Source organism: Adiantum capillus-veneris, chromosome 2 (assembly GCF_014529385.1).
Source record: "Adiantum capillus-veneris isolate H3 chromosome 2, ASM1452938v2, whole genome shotgun sequence".
Classification (NCBI taxonomy): Eukaryota; Viridiplantae; Streptophyta; class Polypodiopsida; order Polypodiales; family Pteridaceae; genus Adiantum; species Adiantum capillus-veneris.
The window spans coordinates 142,217,091-142,242,460 of record NC_140932.1 but is presented as its reverse complement, the minus strand read 5'-3'; the positions used below and the strand labels follow the sequence as shown (position 1 = coordinate 142,242,460).

Sequence of the window (25,370 nt, the reverse complement as noted above, 5' to 3'; positions counted from 1 at the left end):
GCGACCAAGCTCTGATACCACTGTCACAAGCGGTAGCGCACATGAACAATTAATATGCTGAAAATAAATAGGACTTGGCAGAGAATAAGAAGGGAGAAGATCGACAATGTTACGGACCAAAAGATGGGCTCATATCCCCGCTTAAAGAGAATCTTTATTACAGGGAGAATCTTTTTCTACAAGCACAAGAACCAAAGTAAACCCCTCTGTTCTAGATCTCATACTTGATGGTCGTTTCTTTCTTGTTCAAGAACCTCAACGAAGAGCTCTCAACTCAAATTTCTTCCGGTTTATTCTCAAGGTATAAGAGCTCTGCAAACTGTCCTAGATTTTGTTCTCGAAATCCCCACGTGTAGGCCGACTCCTCCTTGATCCGTTCTCCGAGATAAGAGTACCTGCAAAACTGTCCTATATTCCGTTTCGAAATCCCTACGTGTAGGCCGACTCCTCCTTGATCAGTTCTCAGAAATAGAGTTCACATGTTGCTCCCGGCGCGAAAGACAACCTCCATACGCAAAAACTTGTTGGGTTGTCGCAGCAGATCTCTCCCTTCTTCTGGCACAGGCAATTTCTTTCCTGAAATTGGAACGCAAGGGCTGAATTTATATATCTTGAAGGCTGGTCGGAATAGAGCACCTGCTGGTGCTTTTTCCCCACGAATAGCAAAGGGGGAGGAGACGGCAAATATGGGGAGGGGACACACACAAAGAGAGAGAGAGAGAGAGAGAGAGAGAGATCACTACCCTACAACCCTTTTTAGCCAAAGAGGGGGAACCTTCTTTTTAATGCTTTTTTTATCAAGAGGATTACCCACTTAATAAGTCGGCAGCCAGACACTTTAACAATGGTGTGAACATCTTCAAAACTCAGTTAAAACTTATGAGTTGAAAACCAATGCTTACGCAGCACTCTCCAGGCATCCTTGGATGCAACCTCGTGCACACATACAATGCAAACATAGACTTCCTCGCGTCCCGAAAAACACTCAAAAACATCTTGTTTTCATTCAAAGCTTCTAAGAACCCATCTTTATTCAGGTGCTTGCATCTTTACACGTAATTCTTACCCAATTCGGATTTCCTCCTTAGAACAAGGGAGTATTGTCAGGAGGCTGTGGAAACCACTAACCTTAGTTGCTAGTTTCTTTTCCTTGATTTTTATTTAATTTTTTGGACCCTCTTTTTAAAGTCACAAATGGCCGAACATAGTATGGCCAGAGTCAAACGGCCGACGGCCGAGAGTTTCAACAGCAACAGTGAAGGGCATGTCGCCACGAGATGGTTGGGCCAGTCGGCACTGAAATCCGAGCTGTAAGTATCTAGGCTCAGTTCAAGGTCATTCACGCCCCACGTTGCACTTTATAAGTTGGTGGGTACTACGAATTTAATTCAAAAGAGGCAAAGTGGACAGTTTCAACAGCAACAGTGAAGGGCATGTCGCCACGAGATGGTCGGGCCAGTCGGCACTGAAATCCGAGCTGTAAGTATCTAGGCTCAGTTCAAGGTCATTCAGGCCCCACGTTGCACTTTATAAGTTGGTGGGTACTACGAATTTAATTCAAAAGAGGCAAAGTAGACACATGGCTGCACAACGCTAATCTCCACGTACACCTAATCTCCACGTACACCTCAGCTGGGGGTGCCCAACAATGAGACAGGAGGATGTTTCTTCTTCATTAAGTGCCTACATTGTGTGTGTGAGTAGAGGATCCAAGTCTCGCAGCTTTAATGGAAAGCTTGCCTTCCCCCTTGTCTTATGTAGCACGATGATTTCGCTCTCGTGCACCTCTCCCCCTTTGAATACAGAAACTAGCTGCTCTGCTCGAGAGATTTTCATCTGTATGTACAGTTTTGTGGGTTCATGCATGATTGCCGAGGCAAGAGCCTCTTCCACAGGTACTGGATTAGCTAATTGCTAATCACCCACAGCTACAAGTGAACTCGGAGACGCGAGAAATCTCGTCCAATTCAAAGGGCAGGTAGACCTACAAGTGCAAGAGCTCGAGGGCTTGTTACGGATACGACCAGCATGCGGCACGGAGTCCGAAACAGTAAATTACAGCCTGCTATGTATTTTTGCAAGTTTAGGGTTTTGACCCTAATTGATCCCTAATACCCCTAGGAGCTTCAGGGAAGCTAGGGGATCATTGTACAAGTGTTCTGGTGCATTTTCGGGTCAGAAAAATACTCGCTAGGTTTGGGAAAGTGCTCGAATGCACCGGGAAAGTCACCTTTTGCACGGGGATTTTGTCTGCGAAGCCTCCTACTACGGTTATGCTGCCGAAATCGGGCTAGAGTATGCCATTTCAGCCCGGTAAAAGAGGGGTAGCTAGTAGGAATCTTCAGGTTTTCTCCCAAGTCTAATAAGAATAAAGAAATACCGAGAGAGGCGTCAGTCTTTGGGGCCTACAGGGCGTCGCCGTCTGCTTGGAAGCACTCCAGCTCCCAGGCCATGCTTTCTTTGAAGTGTAAATTCCAAAATCCAATCACACGCTTATTCGTTAAGTTTCTCTGTGTCGTAAAGTTCGAGTAAAGTTTATCAAGTAAGTCGTCAGGAAACACTTTTTCCTTAGAGAGTGAGCCTTGGTTGGTTTGTGGCACAGACACAGAGCACAGGAACTAAGAATTGCATTATGGCTAATAGAACAAATGACACCAGGGAAGAGGGTTCCTCTTCACAAGACAGACAGGTTGTTCGTCCTCCGGTGTTCAAGCGTGGCGAAAGTTCACGGCCACCCCTATCTGTACCTTTTGTTGATTTAAATGCTCCACAAGGTCAAGGGTTTATGACGGGCGTTCGAGACACGGTTGCTGCTGTGAATGTGTTGTCTCGGTTGGTGCAAAATCCTAGGTTAATGGAATTTCTCCAAAAACCACCAGTGTCAGAGCAAACAAGGCAACTTTCTCATGCAGGAAAGCTCATTGAGGCTCAAGCCCAGGTCCCTTATGCGTCTCAAAACGGTAGGGAGCACTCGCATGTTGCGGAGCGAGGTGGGGCTCCTAGAAAAATTCCTTTTGTCATGGACAGGTGGTTAGGATGCCGATTCCACAAGCTTTATGAAGCTGGCCCGTAGGGCGGTAGACTTTAGCTGTCAGTGTGTCACCCGATCTTTACACTGTTTAACTTTACTTGAATTTTACGACACAAAGGAACTTCACGTATAAACCTATGATTGGAATTCAACACTTCAAAACAAAACACAGCTTGGCAGCTAGAGCACTCCCAAGCAGACAACGACACCCTTTTGGCCCCAAAGACTGGCACACCTTTCAGTATTTCTTTATTCTTATTATACTTGAGAAAAACCTATAAACTTCTACAAGCTGTCCCATTTTTATCGGACTAAAATTCCACACTAACCCAATTTATGCAGCATAACCACAGTAGAAGTCTCCATCGACAAAATCCCGAGTAAACAGTGACTTTCCATGCACTTCAGAGCACTTTACAAAACGTGGCGAGAAATTACAGCACGCTGAAATCTCTGTTTTTGGCCTCTAATTTGCACCAAAACACTTGTTTGGTGATTCGCTAGCTTCCACGAAGCTCCAGGGACCTGTAGGCATCAAAATTGGCCAAAATCCTAAACCTGCAAAAAATTACAGCAAGCTGTAATTCTCTGTTTTGCGCTCCGATTCGCATGCCCGATCACTCTTGTGGGTAGTACTCGAGCTCCCGCACCCATAGGGTCACTAGACCTTTGAATTAGACGAGATTCCTTGTGGGAAATCTCTCTAAATTGTCATATACTAAGACTCCAAGGCTTCTTGAGGCTCCCCGGGCGTTACCTTGTAGTTTAGGCAGAAAATCACAGCAGACTGTAATTTTCTGTTTCGCACCATTTTGAGCGGAACAAACACATCTATGCGTGTCTCAAACGCTCTTGCACGCAATGGGACGGTTCCCCTACCATGTGTGCAAAGGGGAGAGAGAGATGCACGAGAGAAAATCATTGCGCTACATGAGACAAAGGAGAAGGCAAGCTTTCCATTAAAGTTGTGATCGCTTGCACCCACTACTCACACACACACACACACACACACACACACACACACACACACACACACACACACACTGTGGAGCACAATGATAAAAATCAACCCCCAGCCTCAAATTTGGGCACCCCCTCTTCGGATGAGCTTCTAAAGAGAGTTGAGTTGTTGGTTTCTTTCCAATAATCTTTGTTTAATTTTTGGTACCCTCTATTTGAAGTTGCAAATGACCGGACATTGCGTGGCCAATGTGAAACGGCGAACAGTCGAGAGTTTCATCCGTAGTCAAGAAGAGCAGGTCGCCATGACGGGCTAATCGGCACTGGAATCCGAGCAGTAAAAGGGTGTCTAGGCTCAGTTCAAAGTCATTTAGGCCCCTCGCGACACTTAATAAGTTGGTGGGTACTAGGAAATTAACTCAAAAGAGGTATAAGGGACACATAACGGCTACAAGCGAATCTGCCAGTCTCATCCCAATTGGGGGCACCCCCAATTTTGGTGGGTACTAGGAAATTAACTCAAAAGAGGCATAAGGGACACATAACGGCTACAAGCGAATCTGCCGGTCTCATCCCAATTGGGGGCGCCCCCAATTTGAGAGTGGAGGCTGATTTTTGTTCACAAGGGGGTGCTACAGTGTGTGAGTAGTGGGTGCAGGTGCTCACAACTTTAATGGGAAGCTTGCCTTCTCCCTTGCTCTATGTAGCGCGACAATTTGCTCTCGCGCATCGCTCTCTCCCCTTTGCACGTACGGTAATGCCCCACTAGTTGGGCTTCTCAGATGACCATGTACAGTTCTCGGGGTTTTATGCACGTTTGCCAAGGCAAGAGCCTTCTGTACAAGAACCGGATTAGCTAATTGGTAATCCCCTTCAAGTACGCACAGTTCCATCACGAAGGAATGCGAAAAACGGAGAGTTTTCCCACGTGAAAACGTCTGATTGACAAGGGAGCTGTCCCATTGCGTGCGGGAGCACCTGAGACACGCATAGGCGTGCTCGTTCCGCTCGAAACGGTCCAAAACAGAGAATTACAACCTACTATGTTTTTCTGCAGGTTTAGGGTTTTGCACCTAAACTACGGGGAATTGCCAGGGGAGCCTCGAAAAGGCCTTGGGATGCGTGTACAGGGCAATAGGCACCTAACAGTGGCAAAACAGAAAATTACAACATGTTGAAATTGACCTGCAGCTCATTGGAAAACTTCCATACCGCAAGGGAAAGTGTCCTTGACGTGTTCTTTTGGCCTACAAGGTTATTTGCACCGTTATGCTGTCGAAATTGGGTCAAAAACCTGCAATTACAGCCATGTACAGGTTTGGACAGCTTGGTGAGGGTTAGGTGAAAGCGTTTGGATCGTTAATTTGCCAGGGAAGCCTCACGAAAGCATTGGGTGCTTGTACAGGACAATTTAGAAAGAAGTCCCGCGAGGAATCTCGTCTAATTCAAGGGGCAAGTGACCCTACAAGTGCGAGAGCTCGGGGGCTACCCAAAAAAGTGATCGACACGCAGATCGGAGCGCAAAACGGAGAATTCGGTAAGCTGCAATTTCTCGCCAAGTTTTGCAAAGAGCTCTAAAGTGCGTGGAAAGTCAATGTTTGCTTGGGATTTTTTCTGTGGAGACTTCTTCTGTGGTTATGTTGCCAAAATCGGGTTGGAGTAGAGGAATTTCAGCCCGATAAAAGTGGGACAGCTTGTAGAAGTTTACAGGTTTTTCTCAAGTTTAATAAGAATAAAGAAATACCGAAAGGGGCGCTAGTCTTTGGGGCCAACAGGGTGTCGTTGTCTGCTTGGTAGCGCTCTAGCTTCCAGGCCGTGGTTTGTCTTGAAGTGTTGAATTCCAATCGCATGCTTATTCGTGAAGTTCCTTTGTGTCCTAAAGTCTAAAGTACAGAATTTCGGGTGAAAGCCTACGTCTACCGTCCTACGGGCCGGTTTCACCTGCAGGTTGCTCTTCTTCTGCCATGTGTCCAATTTGCTCCTTTTGGTTTAATTCCTAGTATCCACGAACTTATGAAGTCTTGTCGAGGGGCCTAAATGACTTTAACAGAGCCTGGCCACTTCTTTACTAATCGCATTCCAATGGCCCAACCATCTCGTGACTGCCTGGCCTTGACTCTTGCGGGTGAAATTCTTGGTGGTTTCACACTGGCCATGCAAGGTTTGGGCATTTGTGATTTTAACAAGAGGGTCCCAAAATTAAATAAAAATCAAGGGAAAGAAACCAACAAATATATAGTGGTTGTCACAGTCTCCTGACATAACCCCCTCTTAAAATCGCAAACGTTCTCGATTGCATAGATCCTATACATGCCACACATGATTTAGTGTAATTAGCACTCTTTCATCATCGCATGTATCCCCAAGAGAGACTGTCAAACATGTGTACAAATGACTTAATGAGACCTTCATACTTTTGTCAAACAATGTACACTTCTATTGCACTGAATCCTTATGTACATATCAAGTGCTAGCTCTATCATCACCCCTTTTGAGCACGTGTCAAGCCCTTTGACCTTTGCTCTATTAAAGTGATCTGACTTAGAGAATATGTTGATTGTAAACCAAAGGCTTCAAGTCAAAATTGCAATACATTTGGTGACTCTATCAGTTCACTTTCTTCCATCCACTTTGCATCCATAGTTGTATACTTTCGAACTTCACCAAATAACGTCTTGCAACTTTTTCCTTAACTTTTCTTTCTTTTGGCCTATTTTCCAGAAGACTCTTAAGTCTTTAGCCTTCTCTGCATTTCCTGACCTTGGGAAGCTTCATGAGTCACTTTTGCAAAGGACCTCCTTGCTGAATTTTTCTTTGAGACTGGCTCCTTTCACGTTGCCCTGGAATCCATTGTCTTCTCCCATTTGCTTGAAGTAAACCCATGTGGAGGGTGCCTGCCGTTGCATCAACAAAGTCGTCCACCATGAACGTGCATTTCCTTTCAAGAAAGTAGCAGCTATCCTGATCTTGGAGGCCGCTAGAAAATTCCCCCTTGCATAAGTTGTATCAAACTACTGGAGGAAAGTAAGAGCCTTTGTCTTATCCACAAAGCCGCTAAAAGTATCAAACTTCATAGCTGCACCACCTTCTTTGTACGGTTTTGGCTTTTCCAACACTGCCAAATTATCATAGGGAATTGTCTGCAACATGGGCACTGTAATGGGGATCATCGACGCCCCTTGGCCATTGACATTTTGCGTCACTAGTGCCATATGTGGCAACTGTCGGAAAAACCAGCTATGCCAAAAATGCCCTGTGGCACCCCAAACTGGCCCTGATGACATTGAAACCCTTGCCGCATGCCAATATTACCAAACATGGGGTTTGGCATCGTGCCTTGCATACCCCCAAACACTGTTCTTGGCATATATTGCTAGTTCCAAGCACATAACCAGCCATGCTCTGAAACACTGATCCACCCCCGAAATACCCAAGATGTACCGTGGGTGATGGAAAAGCCTATTGCATCGCCTGGAAACTGGTTCCCTCTCCATTGAATGCAACATTTGGACTCTAAAAGGTGGCTAGCTAGACCGGTAAAGCATGTGGAACACGCATCCTAACCACCTGTTCGTGGACAGAAAGAACTTGTCTTGGAGCCCCAACTAACTCCGAAACATGAGAGTGCTCCATGCCTTGCTGCGGCGCAGAAGGGACCTGGCTTGAGCCTCAACAGGCTCTACTGCATGAGACAGTGCCTTGTCTATTGTGACGATGGTGGCGCTTGCAGAAATTCCATAAACCTAGGATACTGCACCAACCGAGAGAACACATTCACAACGGCAACCAACTGTGTCCTGAATGCATCCTAGTCTAGTTGCCCAATCATATACCCTTGACCTTGTGGAGCATTCAAATCAACAAAAGGTGCAGACAGGGGTGGCCGTGATCTCTCGCCATGCTCGAACACTGGAGGAGACACGCTGTAGGTCCCAAAGACTGGCGCCCCTTTCCGTATGTCTTTATTCTTATTGCAAATAGACGATCCGAACACTTTCACCTAACTCTCACCAAGCTGTCCAAACCTATCCATGGCTGTAATTGCACGTTTTTGACCCAATTTCACCAACATAACGACGCAAAAACCTTTGTAGATCAATAGTACACATCAATGACACTTTCCCTCGCGATTTGGAAGCTTTCCAATGAGCTGCAGGTCAATTTTAGCGTGCTGTAATTCCATGTTTTGTCACTGTCAGGTCACAGGTGCCCAAAGCCTTGTTTTAGCATCTTGAGGCTTTCCCGAGGCTCCTCTAGTGATGTCTTACAATTTAGGTGTGAAACCCTAAATCCGGTTCCTGCACAGAAGGCTCTTGCCTTGGCAAACGTGCATAAAATCCCCAAAATTGTACATGGTCATCTGAGAAGCCCAACTAGAGGGGCATTACCATATGTGCATAGGAGAGAGAGATGCACGAGAGCAAATCATCGCGCTACATGAGACAAGGGAGAAGGTAAGCTTTTCATTGAAGATGTGATCACCTGCACCCACTACTCACACACACAATGTGGAGCACAATGATAAAAATCACTCAAATTTGGGCGCCCCCTCTTGGGATGAGTTTCGAGAGAGAGAGTTGACCTACAGGTTGCTCTCCTATTGCCATGTGTCCAGTTTGCTCCTTTTGGTTTAATTCCTAGTACCCACCAACTTATGAAGTTTTGCCGAGGGGCCTAAATGGCTTTAACTGAGCCTAACCAATTCTTTACCAGTCGGACTCCAGTGCCGATCGGTCGAACCATTTCGTGGTTGTCTGGCCTTGACTATGGCAGGTGAAACTCTCGGCCAACGGCCGTTTCACACTGGCCATGCAATGTTCGGACATTTGTGATTTTAAAAAGAGGGTCCCAAAAATTAAATAAAAATCAGGGGAAAGGAATCAACAAATATATATAGAGGTTGTCATAGTTTCGTGACACTTTACTAGATCAGCTAGCCACCTTTCAGAGTCCAAATGTTGCATTAATGAACAGGGAACCGGTTTCTAGACTATCCAACAGGTTCTTCCACCGCCCACGGTACATCCTAGGTATTTCGGGGGTGGATCTGTGTTTCAGCGCATGGCTGGTTATGCGCCTGGAAACCAGTAATATATGCTAAGAACAGTCTTCAGGGATGCAACAAAGGTTTCAATGCAATCAGGGCTAGTTTCAGGTGCCACAGGACAATTTTGGGCATGGCTGGTTTTTCCAACAAGCAGGCACATATGGCACCAATGACTCAAAATGTCAATGGCCAAGGGGCGTCGATGATCCCTATTACACTGCCCATATTGTAGACAATTCCCTATGATAATTTGGGAACACTGGAAAAACCAAAAGCATACAAAGAAGGTCGTGCAGATATAAACTTTGATACTTTCAACGGCTTTGAGGATAAGACAAAGGCTCTCACTTTCCTCCAACAGTTTGATAGTGCTTATGCACGGAGGGAATTTTACAGAAGCCTCCAAGGGGTCAGGAAAGCTGCCGCTTTCGACACTGTTGATGCACAGACATGCACCCACCACATGAGTATACTTCAAGCAAATGTTTGCATCTGCATGGCTGTCAAATGAATTTGAAGCCGACGTCATGACGGATTGGCACCAACTCACTGTTGCTACTTGCAAGAGCCTAGAGGAGTACAATCGGAGGTTCTGTAAAGCGTTGCTCTCAGTAACCTCCTACAGGTTTGTGCCACTGACAGAGCAGATTGAGAAGTGATGTTGTGGGCTGCCTAAAGGGCTCAAAACTACTGTTCAAAGAACAAAGTGGCTACCCTTACTCTGCTTATTGAAGTTGCCAACACTGGTCATGCCTTGTTGAAGGGAAAGGACAGTGGGTTTCAGGGCAACGTGAAAGGGGGTCAAGAAAAGAAAAATTCAGCAAAGAAGCCCTTTGTGAAAGTGACTCTCGAAGCATCCTAGGGGTCAGAAAAGACTAGGAACACAAAAGACTCAGCCGAGACATCTGAAGGACAAGCCAAGCAAAAGAAAAGGAATCCTTCTTTGCGCAAGTCGTTTGAAGAAAAGAAGCAATACTGGCTGAGAACAAATACTTTATATGCGAGTTGCGTAGCCATTTTTGTTACAGATTGTTTCCAAAGGAGGAGGCAAGTTGACTCAAAAGACAAAGAGAACACGAAAGGGAAGAAGCCCAAACCCACGACCGGATTAGTGTCAGATATGGTGGGCAATAGGCCAAACTCAGATGCCATTGAATTATGCAGAGCATGGGGTAAAGTCAGAGACCAGACAGCACTTATCTTCTTTGATCCAAGTGCTAAAGCAAACTTTATCTCACCCGAATTGGCCATCAAAGCGGACATCAAAGTTGAAGAGATGGGGAACACAACAGAGGCAGGGTTGGCATGTCGTGGCCACTCAGAGTGTGTTACACCTATCATTCGAAAGTGGTGTCTACATATTCAATCATATGTGGATAGAGAGGAATTTTATATCATGCCAGTGGAAGGGTGTCATGCGTTGTTGGGAATCCTGTGGGATGTTCCGTATACATGGAGTGATAGATGTCTTCAACAAAAAGATCACCCTTCAACATAGGGACATAACTCGTATCCTAGATGTAAAGCTTAAAGGGGAGTCTGTCCCTAATGTATTCGCTTCAGCTATCACTTCTGTAATTAAGAATCATCTTTCTACGTACTTGATCTTTGCAAGTGATGTTTCAGATAATTGTCAGTCAAATATATTTGTGTTAGATAAAGAAAGGTCAGCATTTTTGCTAGAGTTTAGTGATTGTTTTTTGGATTCATTACCGAGGCCTGAGGATCATGCAATAGATTTGGTGCCAAGTTGTAGCCCAACGAATAGGCCTCCGTACAGGGTGAGTGCGGCTCAGCAGAAAGTGATTATGGGCCAAGTATAGAAGTTGTTAGAAGAAGGGCTGACTCAACCCAATTCTTCACCCTTTTGCTACCCGTTGCTTCTAGTTCAGAAGAAGGATGGATCTTGGCGCACGTGTACTTACTACAAAAGGTCTATCAGACTTTGCCGAGATTGCTTCACCCCTACATGCTCTACAATAGAAAGTGGTCACGTTCAAGTGGACACAAAAAGAGATTTCAGCTTTTAATCTCTAAAGGAAAAGATGACTTCTGATCCAGTAATTGTCTTACCAGATCTCAGAAAGTCATTTGTGGTCCAGTGTGATGCGTGTTGCAATAGTATTTGAGAAGTGTTAATGCAAGATCATCCGGTAGTAGCTTACAAGAGCATGAATCTTGCAAGGGCCAGAAAAGACTACGCAAATCTATGAGAAAGAACTACCAGCCCTGCTTCATGCACTTTCTAGTTGGAAGCACTACCTGCTAGCTGCTGATTTTGTTGTCCAAACAAATCATCAGACCTTGCGATACTTCTTGCGCAATCAAAGTTATCCGAAAAGCACATGCAATGGGCAAACATTCTCTCTATGTTCCACTTTCAGATTATGCATGTGGAAGGCAAGAAGAATGTTGTGGTTGATGCGTTATCAAGAAAGCCACAGCTGTGTCAATTCCATATCATCATGAGCTTGATGAGAAAAAAAGAAACAGTATGCTATTGATAAAGATTTTGAAAGAATCTTTGAATAGTTGCAAGATGGGCAACGCCATGAGTAGTACCTCCTCAAGGACGGTTCTATGATGATGCATGGAGAGCTATGTGTCACTAGGCCATTGCGACATAAGGTTATGGTAAAGAGCCATGTCCCCACCGTATGCAAGGCATGGTGGTATAGATGCGACAATCCGAAAAGCACATGCAATGGGCAAACATTCTCTCTATGTTCCACTTTCAGATTATGCATGTGGACGGCAAGAAGAATGTTGTGGTTGATGCATTATCAAGAAAGCCACAGTTGTGTCAATTCCTTATCATCATGAGCTTGATAAGATAAAAAGGAACAGTATGCTACTGGTGAAGATTTTGAAAGTCACAAAATGGTGACTTGGCAAACCCTAACCCTAACCCTAATTTGTTGGCTGTAGAAACCCGAAACCCTAATTTGCTGGCTGGAGCTAACACGTGGCAGCTGTACGGACCTCCGTGATTTGCAAGGGGAATCGCAGAAGCAACAGGCTTCGGCAACAATGCTTTTTGGCATGCTTTTTAGGCTACGCAATTGGATGGAGAGAAAGCCTTTTCCATTCTTTTCCTATGCAAGTTGAGAAAGAGAGAGAGAAGCTTTTTGCTTTATTTTTCAAGAAGCTTTTACTTGCAGCTTTTGAGGATTTTGATTTCAGCTTTTGGGGCTCTGCTTTTAGCAACCCTTGTACTCTTTAAATAAGAGGGTAGGCCTCTCACACCTCAGAGCATCTGGACACGAAGTCTCAGTGTGAGCGCCTACCCGCACTCTTGTACTTTGAACTCAAATTAATACAAAAAGAAATACTGAAAGGGGCGCCGGTCTTTGGGGCCAATATCTCTAGGCACGGAACTCCACCGGGCTTGTGTTGAATCAATTGTGAATTGTGAACTGTTTTGAAGTGGTTATTTGGTGCAGTCGCAGTAGATTCTTGACTTGGAGTGTCCAAGTCTGTTACAGTGGTATCAGAGCACGGTCGATTTCTCTTCTACGAGAAATCCGATCTCAATTTTTTTTCGGCGGCACCTATGGCTTCAAGCAAGGATCAGTCGACTCCCTCTGCATCCGGAGATGCGGGAAGGGATCACAACGAAGATTCCGGTAAGGAGTATGGCCCGCCTCGGCCTACTCAGGCGGAGCGTCGAGAGATGGAGCGTCGTCAACTGATTGGCGATGCAACAAAGATGATGCTCAATTTTGCCAAGGATCCAAAACTTGCAAAATATATGAGCGAGACTTCTTTTCAGAAGGAGCACGCGCAGTGGTAGAAAACCACAACACGACCCCCAAAAACCGCTCTCAAGAAACCTTTTGCTCACAAGAAGTATTCAGAGAAGGAATTAGAAGAGGTAATTGATGCACGGATTGCTCAGCTTTTTGACGCGCAAAACAAAGCTAAAAAGCACGGCAAAAAGAAAAAGAAAGACATTGACTTCGCGGGCTATTTGGGTCGTCAGTCGACATTTGAAAAGGCACGAAGCGTGTTCGATTTGAAGGAGTACCCAGTTCTTCTTCTTCTTCTTCTGCTTCTGACAGTTCTTCTAGCTCATTTGACTCGAGCAAAGAAGACCGAAAAGGCAAAAGCAAAGCAAAAAGCAACGCTTCGGAAAGGGCAAAAAAAAGGCAAACAAGTCTAAATCGACCCCGTGAGTGACACCTACAGAGGACTCGTCTACAGACAGTTTAGACTCTGACGACAACAACTTTTATGCAAAGAAGAAGAATTTTTACAAAGCCAACCAATATGACTTTCTGAAAGACATAAGCAAGAGAGTCCGAGAGTTTAAAGAAGGTGGACAATCAATTAAATTTGACACGTTTTCGGGATATAGAGATGCTTCGAAGGCTTTGTCTTTTGTAAAGCAATTTGACATCGCTTTCGCGGGACGACGTTACTCAGAGCACTCTAAGATTCAAAGAGCTGCCTCTTACTTTAAGAGGAATGCTCGAACTTGGTGGTCCACACTTCTATTAAGCAAGACTATGACAGTTAAATGGCTGAAATTCAAGAGGCTTTTTATTTCTTCATGGCTGACTCGAGAGTATGAACGTGATATACGAACTGCTTGGAACCATCTTCGGATGACCAAGAAGGATACAGTGGACGCTTATTGCGAGAGATTCTGGAGCTCTTTTCTACCCGCCTCTTCATTTAAGAAGATCTCGTTCAAGGAACAGATTGAGCGGTTTACCTTGGGTCTACCTACAGAGATCCGAGATCACTGCTTGGAACAGAAGTCAGCTCCTATTCACGAGTTTAATGAGTCATGCGAAACGGGGTTTTGCCATCCACTCTCGCAGTCTAACCTACCCCATCGATGAGATCATGACAGAAAGAGTCGAACAAACTTCGACAAATGAAAGTAGAAAGAGAAAGAGCAACCCAGAAAGAAGGACGCAAGACCCAAGCTTACTCCTCAGGAGAGAGCTCGCTTCATCAGGGAAGGGAAGTGCTTTGGATGCGGGGAAACAAGACATATCTCCGCGAAGTACCCTAAAAAGACACAGAAAGAACAGAATAACAAGGACGACGGATGGTCGAGAGCAGCTGAGGAACGTGGAAGAAAAGGCAAGATGAAAACAGGACTGGTTCCAGATTGCGTGGGTACCGATCCCAGCACGTTGGATGAGAGTACAGAACTTTGCCGAGCTTGGGGCAAAGTGAAAGATCAAGAAGCCCTCATCTTCTTTGATGGAGGAGCCGAAGCCAACTTCATCTCGCCGGAATTGGCGGCGCGGCTCGAGATCACTCCCGATCGGACGGGACCACTTGCGGAGGTTGTTCTAGCGGCACCCGACAGAGACGTAGCCATTACACCTGTCATTGGCAAACTTCGATTGCATTGTCAGAGGTATTTGGGGCATGAGGACTTTTACATAATGCCTTTGGAAGGTTGTGATGTTCCTTTGGGAATTCCCTGGTACCACAAGAACAACGCCGTGGTCGACTATCGGGCGAGAAAAGCGACATTGACTACAGAGAAGGACAGAACCATTGTACTTGACATCAAACTAAAGGGCGAGTCTGTCCCTATTGTATCGGCTTCGGCCTTTTCTAAATTCATGAAATCCAGTCTGTTTGTTTACTCAATCTGTATGAAAGAGTTGAGTGATGAGGATAGGACAAATATGTCTAAACTTGATACCCACTCGTCCTAAAGATCATACCATTGATCTGATACTTGGAAGCACACCACCGAACCGGCCACCTTACCGTGTGAGCCGAGCACAGAACGAAGAGATTATGAACCAAGTGAAAGACCTCTTAGAAAAGGGTCTTGTCCAGCCTAGTACTTCACCGTATCGCTCTCCAATGTTGTTCGTTTTGTAGAAAGACGGATCTTGGAAAATGTGCATCGATTATAGAGCTCTCAACAAAATCACCATCAAGAACAAATTTCCGATTCCTAGGATCGATGATATACTCGACAGATTACAGGGATCCTTGTGCTTTAACAGGATTGATATCATCAGATCCGAATCGCACCGGGAGACGTCTACAAGACAACATTTCGGACGACTTTTGGGTTAATTGAGTTTTTGGAGATGCCTTTTGGCCTAACCAATGCTCCTGCGGCATTTAACCGGATGATGGACAGGATTTTTCGAGAGTATAGGCTATTTGTTGGCACTTTCTTTGACGATATCATTGTTTTCTCCAAGAATGAGGCAGAACATAGAGATCATCGGCTTCAAGTCTTTCAGGCATTACGAGATCACAAGTTAGTGATTAATGCAAAGAAAAGTGAATTTTTCCTACCTGAGATACACTTTTTGGGACACATTGTGTCAGCAGCAGAAGTGCAAATGGATCCGGCCAAGATAGAGACTATCCGTGATTGGCCCGATTTGAGGAATGTCCATGAAGTTAGAAGCTTCTTGGGATTGTGTTCGTACTATAGGCGGTTCATTCAAAAGTTCGTAGAAGTTGCTTCCCCTTGCATGTTTTGACACAGAAAGGAGTCCCTTTCTCGTGGGGACCCACAGAGGTGATTGCCTTTCAAAATTTGAAAGAGAAATTGACTACGGGACCAATTTTGACTTTGACGGACTTGCAAAAGTCATTTGCAGTATATTGTGATGCTTGTGGTCGTAGTCTAGGTGCAGTCTTAATGCAAGAAGGCCATGTCATTGCTTACGAGAGCCGATTGTTCTCAAGGCCAAAATTGACAGCACAGATTTATGAGAAAGAGCTTTTGGCGGTTATCCATGCTCTTACTCAGTGGCAGCACTACCTACTCACAGCGGATTTTTACTGTCTTTATACAGACTATCAGAGTTTGCGCTACTTCTTGTCACAGAAGCAGCTATCGGAAAAGCAGATGCACTGGGCGAACATCTTGTCACAGTTTCACTTCCAGATTGTCCATATTCAGGGACAGAAGATTTTGGTGGCACATGCTTCGTCTCGAAAGCCGTTGGTTCTGGCTATTTCCGCAATACATCATAGAAGCTTCGAGGATATGGTCGACCAGTATGCCACAGATCCAGATTTTGCAAACGTTTTCACACGGATACGGAATGGGAAGACAGTAGCAGGATATTCCGTTCAGGATGGCTACTTGATCAGGAAAACCATGTTGTGCGTTGCACAGCCGTTGAGGGAAAAGGTTATGACTGAATACCACTGTCCACCTTTTACGGGTCACCACGGCATTGCTACCACCATGAAAGGGGTAGAGAGATACTTCTTTTGGCCGAGACTCAAGAAGGATGTGGCAGAGTTTGTGCGCAGTTGCTTCGTATGCCAGAAGGTCAAGTTTGATAGGCATAAAGCACAGGGATTGTTACAGCCTTTGCCCATACCCACCGGCCCATGGGAAAGTATTGCAATAGATTTCATTTTTGATGTCCCGAGAACACAGAGTGGTCACGATGGTATCTAGACTGTTATTGACAGATTTAGCAAGCAGGCTCATTTCATTCCAGTGAAGAAGACAGTCAAGCCAGATCACTTAACGAGACTGCTTGTGGCCCAGATTTTCAAATTACATGGCATGCCTTAGATGATTGTCTTCGACAGGGACCTCAGATTTACGAGTTTGTTTTGGAAGGCAATTTGGGAGAACATTGGCACGCGGTTGCAGTTCTCGTCGTTCCACCTGCAAACTGACAGGCAATCTGAGATTGCCAATTTAGTGGTTTTAGTTTTATTGAAGCCTTATATCTCGAATCAGAAGACTCAATGGGAAAAGTATCTACCTTTGGTGGAATTTGCCTATAATAACACGATACATTCTTCGACGGGGAAGGCGCCATTTGAGATTGTTGAAGGTGATGCGAAGGTTCCACCCTTCCTAAGCACAAAAGATAAGATTTTTGAAGCGGATGAGTATACGCGCGACTTAGACACGGCTTTTGCCAAAGTCCGTGAGGCTTTGCAAAAACCTCAAGAACGACAGAAAAAGGCAGCGGATAGCCATCGTCGCGATTTGAAATTGAAGCAGGATAATTGGGTGCTCTTAGTTTTGAGAAGGCACGCCTGAGAAAGAAAAAGGTAAAGGAGAGGCTTTTTTCAAAGCTTAGTATGAGATACTACGGACCTTTCCAGATCTCTGAAAAGATCAATGATGTCTCCTTCCGATTGAAGCTGCCTGACACTTGGAGGATTCGCAATGCATTTCATGTGAGTCTCTTGAAACCTTTTAAAGGTGATGTGTCTAATGATGAGGAGCCCGATGAGCAACCCGAAGTGGAGGAAAACGAGGAGATCCTTGTTCCTGAACAGATTTTGGCACATAAGGAAACAAAGAATAAGGGTAAAGTTAGAAGGTGGTTCTTGGTTAAATTCAAGAACTATCCTGCATTGGATGCGAAGTGGATGAAGGAGGAGGACCTATAGCAGATACTCCTCAGATTGTGAAACTTTACCTCGAAGCTTTTGGTTTAGCATAGCCTACTCCAAATGGAACCCAGAATTCAACATGGCCGCAGATCTAGTGCAGTGGGATGCACAAGAGGGGCGTTACTCCGCTCCTTTGTCAACAGATGCCTTGATTTTTAGAATACTGGAATCACTGATGTCTCTTTGAGCTTCAGGGATACTGAGAGCGGACAGTATTCTGCTGTATGACTTTATGAAATGGAATTCCTGAAAGTGAAACTGATTTGTTCTTTACTTGTTGATCTAATTTTGGTCTAATTGATCTCGAATAGACATGGTTGCAATAGGGGTTGGTCGTGTGATGTGACTGTCGATTGGTACATGTACTAGATGTGTGTTCCTAGTGCGTAGGTACTAACAGTCTAAGTCAGCTAAGACAGTTTATGGCTTCTGTCTGTTTTGCAGGTGTAATCGAGGGCGATTACAATGCTTTCAAGAGGGGGGTATGTCACAAAATGGTGACTTGGCAAACCCTAACCCTAACCCTAATTTGTTGGCTTGAGCAGCTAACACGTGGCAGTTGTACGGACCTCTGTGATTTGTGACGGGAATCATGGAAGCAACAGGTTGCGGCAGCAATGCTTTCTGGCATGCTTTTTAGGCTACGCAATTGGATGGAGAGAAAGCCTTTTGCTTTCTTTTCCTACACAAGTTGAGAGAGAGAGAGAGAGAGAGAGAGAGAGAGAGAGAGAGAGACTTTTTGCTTTATTTTTCAAGAAGCTTTTACTTGCAGCTTTTGAGGCTTTTGATTTGAGCTTTTGGGACTCTGCTTTTAGCAACCCTTGTACTCTCTAAATAAGTGGGTAGGCCTCTCACAACTCAGAGCATCTAGACGCAGAGTTTGAGTGTGAGCGCATGCCCGCACTCTTGTACTTTGATATCAGATTAATACAAAAAGAAATACCGAAAGGGGCGCCAGTCTTTGGGGCCGATATCTCTAGGCACGGAACTCCGTCGGGCTTGTGTTGAATCAATCGTGAACTGTGAACTGTTTTAAAGTGTGCTATCGCAATAGATTCTTGACTTGGAGTGTCCAAGTCTGTTACAAAAAGAATCTTTGAATAGTTGCAAGATGGGCAACGCCATGAGCAGTACCTCCTCAAGGATGGTCTTATGATGATGCATGGAGGGCTATGTGTCGCACTAGGCCATTGCGACATAAGGTTATGGTAGAGAGCCATGTCCCCACCATATGCCGGGCATGGTGGTATAGATGCGACAATGAAAGCGGTCGAGACATTCTTTTATTGGCCTACTTCGAGGAGAGATGTAGATGCCTTTGCGCAAGCATGCTTGATTTGTCAAGTTCGACAGGCAAAAGGCACGAGGGTTGTTACAACCATTGCCTATTCCAGATAAGCCATGGGAAAGTATTGCCATGGATTTTATCTTTGATCTTCCAAGAACGCCGACAGGGAATGATAGTATATGGACCATTATTTGCAGGTTCACAAAGCAGGCCCATTTTATTCCTGTCAGGAAGAAGATAAAATCTGATTAGATGGCACGATTGTTTATATACAATGTTTTCAAGTACCATAGTATGCCACAATCAATTGTCAGTGATCGTGATCCTCATATGACCAACCTATTTTGGAGAGGCTTGTTTGAAAACATGGGCACCACGCTCAAGTTTTCCTCCTCATTTCATCCACAAACTGATGGACAGTCAGAAGAGGCTAACTCTATTGTCCTAGATCTACTAAAATGTTAGGTGTTCGATAATAAGGGTAAGTGGCAACAGTATCTACCTATGCTACATCACCAAAAAAAAAACCTAGCCAATGAGAAAAACGACACATGCCTTTTTATCCACCTTTTGATGTAAAAACTGTGAAGATAGAGAGAGAGAGAGAGAGAGAGAGAGAGAGAGAGAGAGAGAGAGAGGACACATGGCTTTTTATCCACCTTTTTATGTAAAATTGTGAGACACACACACACACACAAGGTGGAGAGAGAAAGATCCTATGAGAGTCGAGAGAGAGAGAGAGAGAGAGAGAGAGAGAGAGAGAGAGAGAGAGAGAGAGAGAGAGTGTGTGTGTGTGTGTGTGTATGTGTGTGTGTGTGTGTGTGTGTGTGTGTGTGTGTGTGTGTGTGTGTGTGTGTGTGAAGTCAAGACCGTGCGCCCTAGGGCCTAGGCGAGAGAGAGATACAGACACACAATGGTGTGTGGTCTACCATTTAAGTGCAGCCATAAATAAGAGTCCTTATTATGGTATTTTCAAAGGGAGATTGTCAAAATCAAGCTATTATTTAATATTTGTCTTGGTACCTGAGGAGATTTTAGCACATAAGGAAAGAATAGTTAAGAGAAAAGTTGCATGACGGTATTTGGTGAAGTTCAGGAACTATCCAGCTATGGATGCAAAGTAGATAGAAGAGTGTGAACTACTAGAGTCACCGAATGTACAGCAGCTTTACATTGAGGCCTTTGGGTTACAACCTACGTATGCCCAAACTCAACGTGTTCAAAAGCGGGGTGATGATGGAGCTAGCACATCAAATGTATATACGAATTCAGTGCAATAGAGGTGTACATTGGTCTACAAATGTTAGAGGTATTATGGTCACTTCTATGATAGATGGAAATGACAGAAGTATGAAGGTTTCATTAAGTCATTTGTATCTATGTTCCATGACCTTTCTTGCAGATACATGTGATGATAAAAGCGTGCTAGCCACATAATGTATGGCATGTATATATGGCATGCAGTCGAAGACCTGCGATTTCAAGAGGGGGGTATGTCACGAGGCTATGGCAACCACTAACCTTAGTTGCTGGTTTCTTTCCCTTGATTTTTATTTAATTTTTCAAACCCTCTTTTTAAAGTCACAAATGGCCGGACATTATATGGCTAGTGTGTACGGGCCGACGATCGAGAGTTTCGCCTACAATAGTGAAGGGCAAGTCGCCACAAGATGGTCGGTGTAACAAACTTGGACACCCCAAGTCAAGATTTTGTCGCGACACAGCAGAGATTCACTTCAAAACACTTCACAAATTTAAGAGTCGACACGGCTCGACGTAGTTCCGTGTCAAGAGAGAGAGGCCCCAAAGACTGGAGCCCCTTTCGGTATTTCTTTTATATTAATCTTTGAGCAAAGTACAACTGTCCACGGGTGCTCGCTCTTAGACTCTACGTCCAAATGCTCTTAGAAGTGAGCCCCTTGGGTCACTTATAAAGGTTACAAAGGATGCTAAAAGCAGAGCCCCAACAGCATTGAACTCAAAAGCAGCTTCTTCCAAAAGCTGCCAGCCAAAATCAATCAACGTTGTCTGTAGAAATCCGTATAGACAGCCAGCTTAAAACGCGAAAAATCCGTGCAATGCTACGTCAGCCAGTCAGTGCCTTTTCCGACAGTCCGTACAACAGCCACGTCAGCATGCTCTTCGCTTGATTTTTAATTCCTATGTGTCCTTAGGCCCCTCGGCAAAGGTCCATAAGTTGGATCAACTTCTTAAAGTACTAGGTCATGCCAGGTCGTCAGTTTGTGACATACCCCCCCTCTTGAAAGAATTGTAATCGCCCTCGATTACGCCTGCAAAACAGGCGGAGGCCATAAACTGTCTTAGTAGACACTGATTGTTAGTACCGACGCACTAGACACGACACATCTAGCACTTGTACAAAAACGACAATCACATCACAGGACATCACTTGACATCACAAGACATCGCATAACAAATCACAAAAAAAGTCATTCCAAATCTCAAACCATGACTGCCAGCAACGCATTTAGTAATCACATCTAGATCCATTTCGGACCTCACTGATGCTCGATTAACTAATCCTTATTGTGATCATGTCTATAGAGATTTATGAGACTAAAATGTTGCAGTCATTTCCTGCAATCAAACAAGTCAAGTGAGAGAGTACAAATCAATCATATTCAATTTCGGGAATTCCATTTCATAAAGTCATAAAGCAGAATACTTGTCAACCCATTAGTATCCCTGAAACCCAAAGGGGACACCAGTGACCTTATTCAAATCGAGGTAATCTATTGACAAAAGGAGCGGAGTGACTCTCCTCTTGTGCAAACCCACTGCACCATATTCACCCTTGCTGAGTTCAGGGTTCTATCGGAGTAGACTATGCTAAACCAAATGCTTCAAGGTAAAGGTCCAGAATCTGAGGAGTATCTGCTAGGTCCTCCTACTCCATCCACTTTGCATCTAATGCCGAATAGTTCTTAAATTTAACAAAGAACCGCCGAATCACTTTACCTTTCATCTTTCTTTCCTTGTGTGCCAAAATCTGTTCAGGAACGAGTATTTCCTCGCTTTCTTCCACTTCGGGTTGCTCATCAAGCTCCCCATCAACTGGCGCATCACCTTTAAAAGGTTTCAAGAGACTCACATGGAATGCATTGTGAATCTTCCAAGTATTGGGCAGCTTGAGTAGAAAGGAGACATCATTTATCTTTTCTTTAGTCTGTAAAGGGCCATAATACCTCATGCTAAGCTTTTAAAAAAGCCGCTCCTTTCCCCTTCGTTTCCTTAGGCGTGCCTTCTCAAAACGTAAGAGCACCCAATCGTCTTCCTTTAATTTCGAATCGCGTCGATGTCGATCTACTGCCTTCTTATGTCGTTCTTGAGGCTTCTCTAAAGCCTCCCAAACCTTGGCAAAAGCAGTGTCCAAGTCCCTCGTGTACTGGACAGCTTCAAAAATCACTCAGAGATGTCCGTTCTCAATAATTATCAATTCTTGTAGATCTACAGTTCCTAACGAACATTTCTGAAGTGCACAAATTTAAAAATCCTAATGTCATAAAATGGAAATTACTCAAAAAATGAAAATTTGTCGACTTAGCAACACATGCCCTAAGGGGTCACTCTTTGCATATCGACTTAGAAGCACAAATCGCGGAGTATATCCTCGATAGTTACACTCTATGACTGACTAATACAAAAGTAAGTACAATAAGGGGCGCCAAGCTATGGGGCCACTGCATCTCCAAAAGGAACTATGCCACTCTGTATTGCGACTACTATTTGGTTTTAAGTTCAAGTGTTAAAAGTTGTTGCTGTGAGATTACCGCCTTGCAAGTGCCGAGCCGATTACGATGGTATCAAAGCTTCAGTCGATAGTTCTTCTACGGAGGGCCAATCTGACTTTTTCCAACAAACGCCATGGATGTCGGCAGAGAATCTAAACGGGAACGTTGAAGATATTCCACCTACAATTTGCGAGAAGAAGAATATAATGGCAATGGAGATTCGAACAACAACAGTTCAACTAACAAAGAGTTGGATGACCCACTCGAAAGATCTTTAGTCAAGGATCCACAACTTGCAGATCTCTGATGCAAACTGAGCGGAAGATCTCAACGGAATCTGAAAATACAAGAAATATTGTTAGAAGGGACTAAAGTCCGAGTCTTTCGCGGCTATCTCGGGTGGCAATCTACCTTCGAGGAATTGGCACAGAAGGGGTCTCAAAAAAAACACCTAACATGTATTCACATGAAAACAACTCTAGTCCTCTACCTACTTCTAGTTCTAGTGAGGAAGATAGATGGACGTCGAAGAAATGAAAGTATCAAAAGAACACATCCCGAACAAATTACAAGAGATTACCTCGTTCAGACAAAAAACTATTTGTTTTGACGACTGATGATGATTTTTACACCTTTAGAACTACCTTTGGCAAAAAAAGGATCATCAGAGACAAGAACCGAAGTATGATAACTACGAGTGCAGAAAAGACAAGAAGGAATTTAGGGATGGTGGCCAAAGCATGAAGTTCGACACTTTTTCGGGCCACATATATACCCATAAAGCCTTATCTTTTGTTCAATAGTTCGACGCCGCTTTCTCCGGTTCAAAAAAATGTTTTCATTTACTTGGTTAACTCCCAAAGCCGATGTTTTGACGGTATGGAATCATCTGAGGATGAAAGAGAAAAATATCCCTTCAACTTACAATCACAGATACTGGGATACGTTCCTACAAGTGGCTTCTTTCCGGAAAGAATCCTTGATATTGTCTTACATAGAAATCTGCGAGTGTCGAACGACTTATGGGTCATGCTCTCGATAGTTTCTCGATCATGTCAAGATCTAACTTATGCCACAGACGAGCTAGTGTTCAAGGCTGTAGAAGCATCACAAGAAAAGAAGAAATCCAAGAAGTTAGTGCAAAAAAAGAAAAAACCCACCACCCCTTAGTTATCTACCAAGCTTTACAAGCAAGGAAAGTGCTTTGAGTGTAGTGAAACAGGACATATCTTAGTGAAGTGTCCTACGAAAGAGAAAAAGCCTGAATAAAGCGATCGAGGAAAGAGCTTAGAAGGGGAAAACAAAGGCCGGACTTATACTAGCTGAGGATCACAAGGATCGCAATGCAGAGCTTTGCATGGCGTGGGGTAAAGTACAAGATGAAGTCCTTATTTTCTTTGACAGCAAAGCCAAGGCAAACTTTATTTCGGAAGAGATGGCCGCTCCATTGGAAATCAAGCCTAAAGACATGGCCCACAAATTGTTGCAGTGTTAGTGGCACTAGGGCATGCAGTTGTCATAATTCAAGTTATAGGCAAGCTACGACTGTATTGTCCGGGTTACGTACAGTATGTGAACTTCAACATTATGCCTTTGGAAGGGTGTGATATTCTTTTAGGGATGCCTTGGCACAATTTGAACAACGTCATGGTGGACTATGGGACCAAGAGGATTCAACTAAAGAATAGTTAAGGGTAGAGATGTGGTTATTGATGTAAACCTCAAAGGTAAGTCAGTTTCCTTGTATCGGCTTCGACCGTATTGAAATTAATGAAATCCAAATCTTTTGGTTTTTACTAGATCTTTCTCAATAATGTGGATGAAGATAAGGATTCCAATTTGTCAAAGTTAAGAGTTAGAGAGGCAAAGTTTCCTACAGGCTCATCAAGAACAGCTTTCCAATACCCAAGATCGATGATATACTTGATAGATTGCACGGTTCTGCTTACTTGAGTAGAGTCGATCTTGAAAGTGGCTATCATCATATCAAAATCATTGTTGGAGATGAATACAAGACTGCCTTCTAGAAATCCTTCAGATGGTATGAGAATTTGGGGATGCCTTTTGTGATTTCATGAATGCTCATGCAACTTTCAATATAATAATAGATCAAATCTTTAGGGAGTATCAATAGTTTGTGGACATATTTTTCGATAAATCATTGTTTTCTCCAAATACGAGACAGAACATTGAGAGCATCTGTTGAAAGTATTCGAGGCATTATAGGAACATAGATTGGTATCAGCACAGAAAAGTGAGTTCTTCTTACCAAAGATACACATTCTGGGGCATATTGTTCGTCCAAGCATATTAGTATGGATCCAACCAAGAGCAATTTCAGATTGATATCCTCTAAGAAATGTATGTGATGTAAGGAGCTCTTGGGGACTACGCTCTTATTACAGAAGGTTCAACAGTTTGCGGAGATTGCTTCGCTATTGCACGCTCTGGCTCATAAAGGGGAACCATCCAATTCGGGACCTTCACAAATTGTGGCTTTTGAGAAACTCACGCAGAAGTCAACTAGAGGGCCAGTGTAGAAGCTACCAGACTTACAAGTCTTTTGAGGTTTACTATGATGTTGATGGAAGCAGTCTCGGAGCGGTCTTAATGCAAGATGGCCACATCATAGCTTACGAGAATTGGATGTTATCCAAGCCAAGGAGGGTTGCACAAATATATGAAAAAGAGCTCTTAGCATTTATACATTCTTTGAGCCAATGAAGGTATTACTTGCTTGACGTAGACTTTAAGTGTACAGGAATCACCAGAGTTTCAGAATAAGCTCTCAAAGAAGCATACAAGATGGGCAAACATTTTGTCGCAATTTCATTTCTGGATAGTATATCTAGCCGGAGAGAAGAATGCAGTGTTTGTCACTTTGGTGCATCATCAGAATTTTGAAGAAATGCAAGGGCAGTA

General features: G+C 44.1%; 1 protein-coding gene across 1 annotated transcript in view; it reads right to left on the bottom strand.

Moving 5' to 3' along the window:
- LOC147463767 (uncharacterized) overlaps window positions 1-25,370 on the bottom strand; it is an 82,812-nt gene that overhangs the window by 25,128 nt on the left and 32,314 nt on the right. The gene's annotated exons all lie outside the window — the stretch shown is intronic.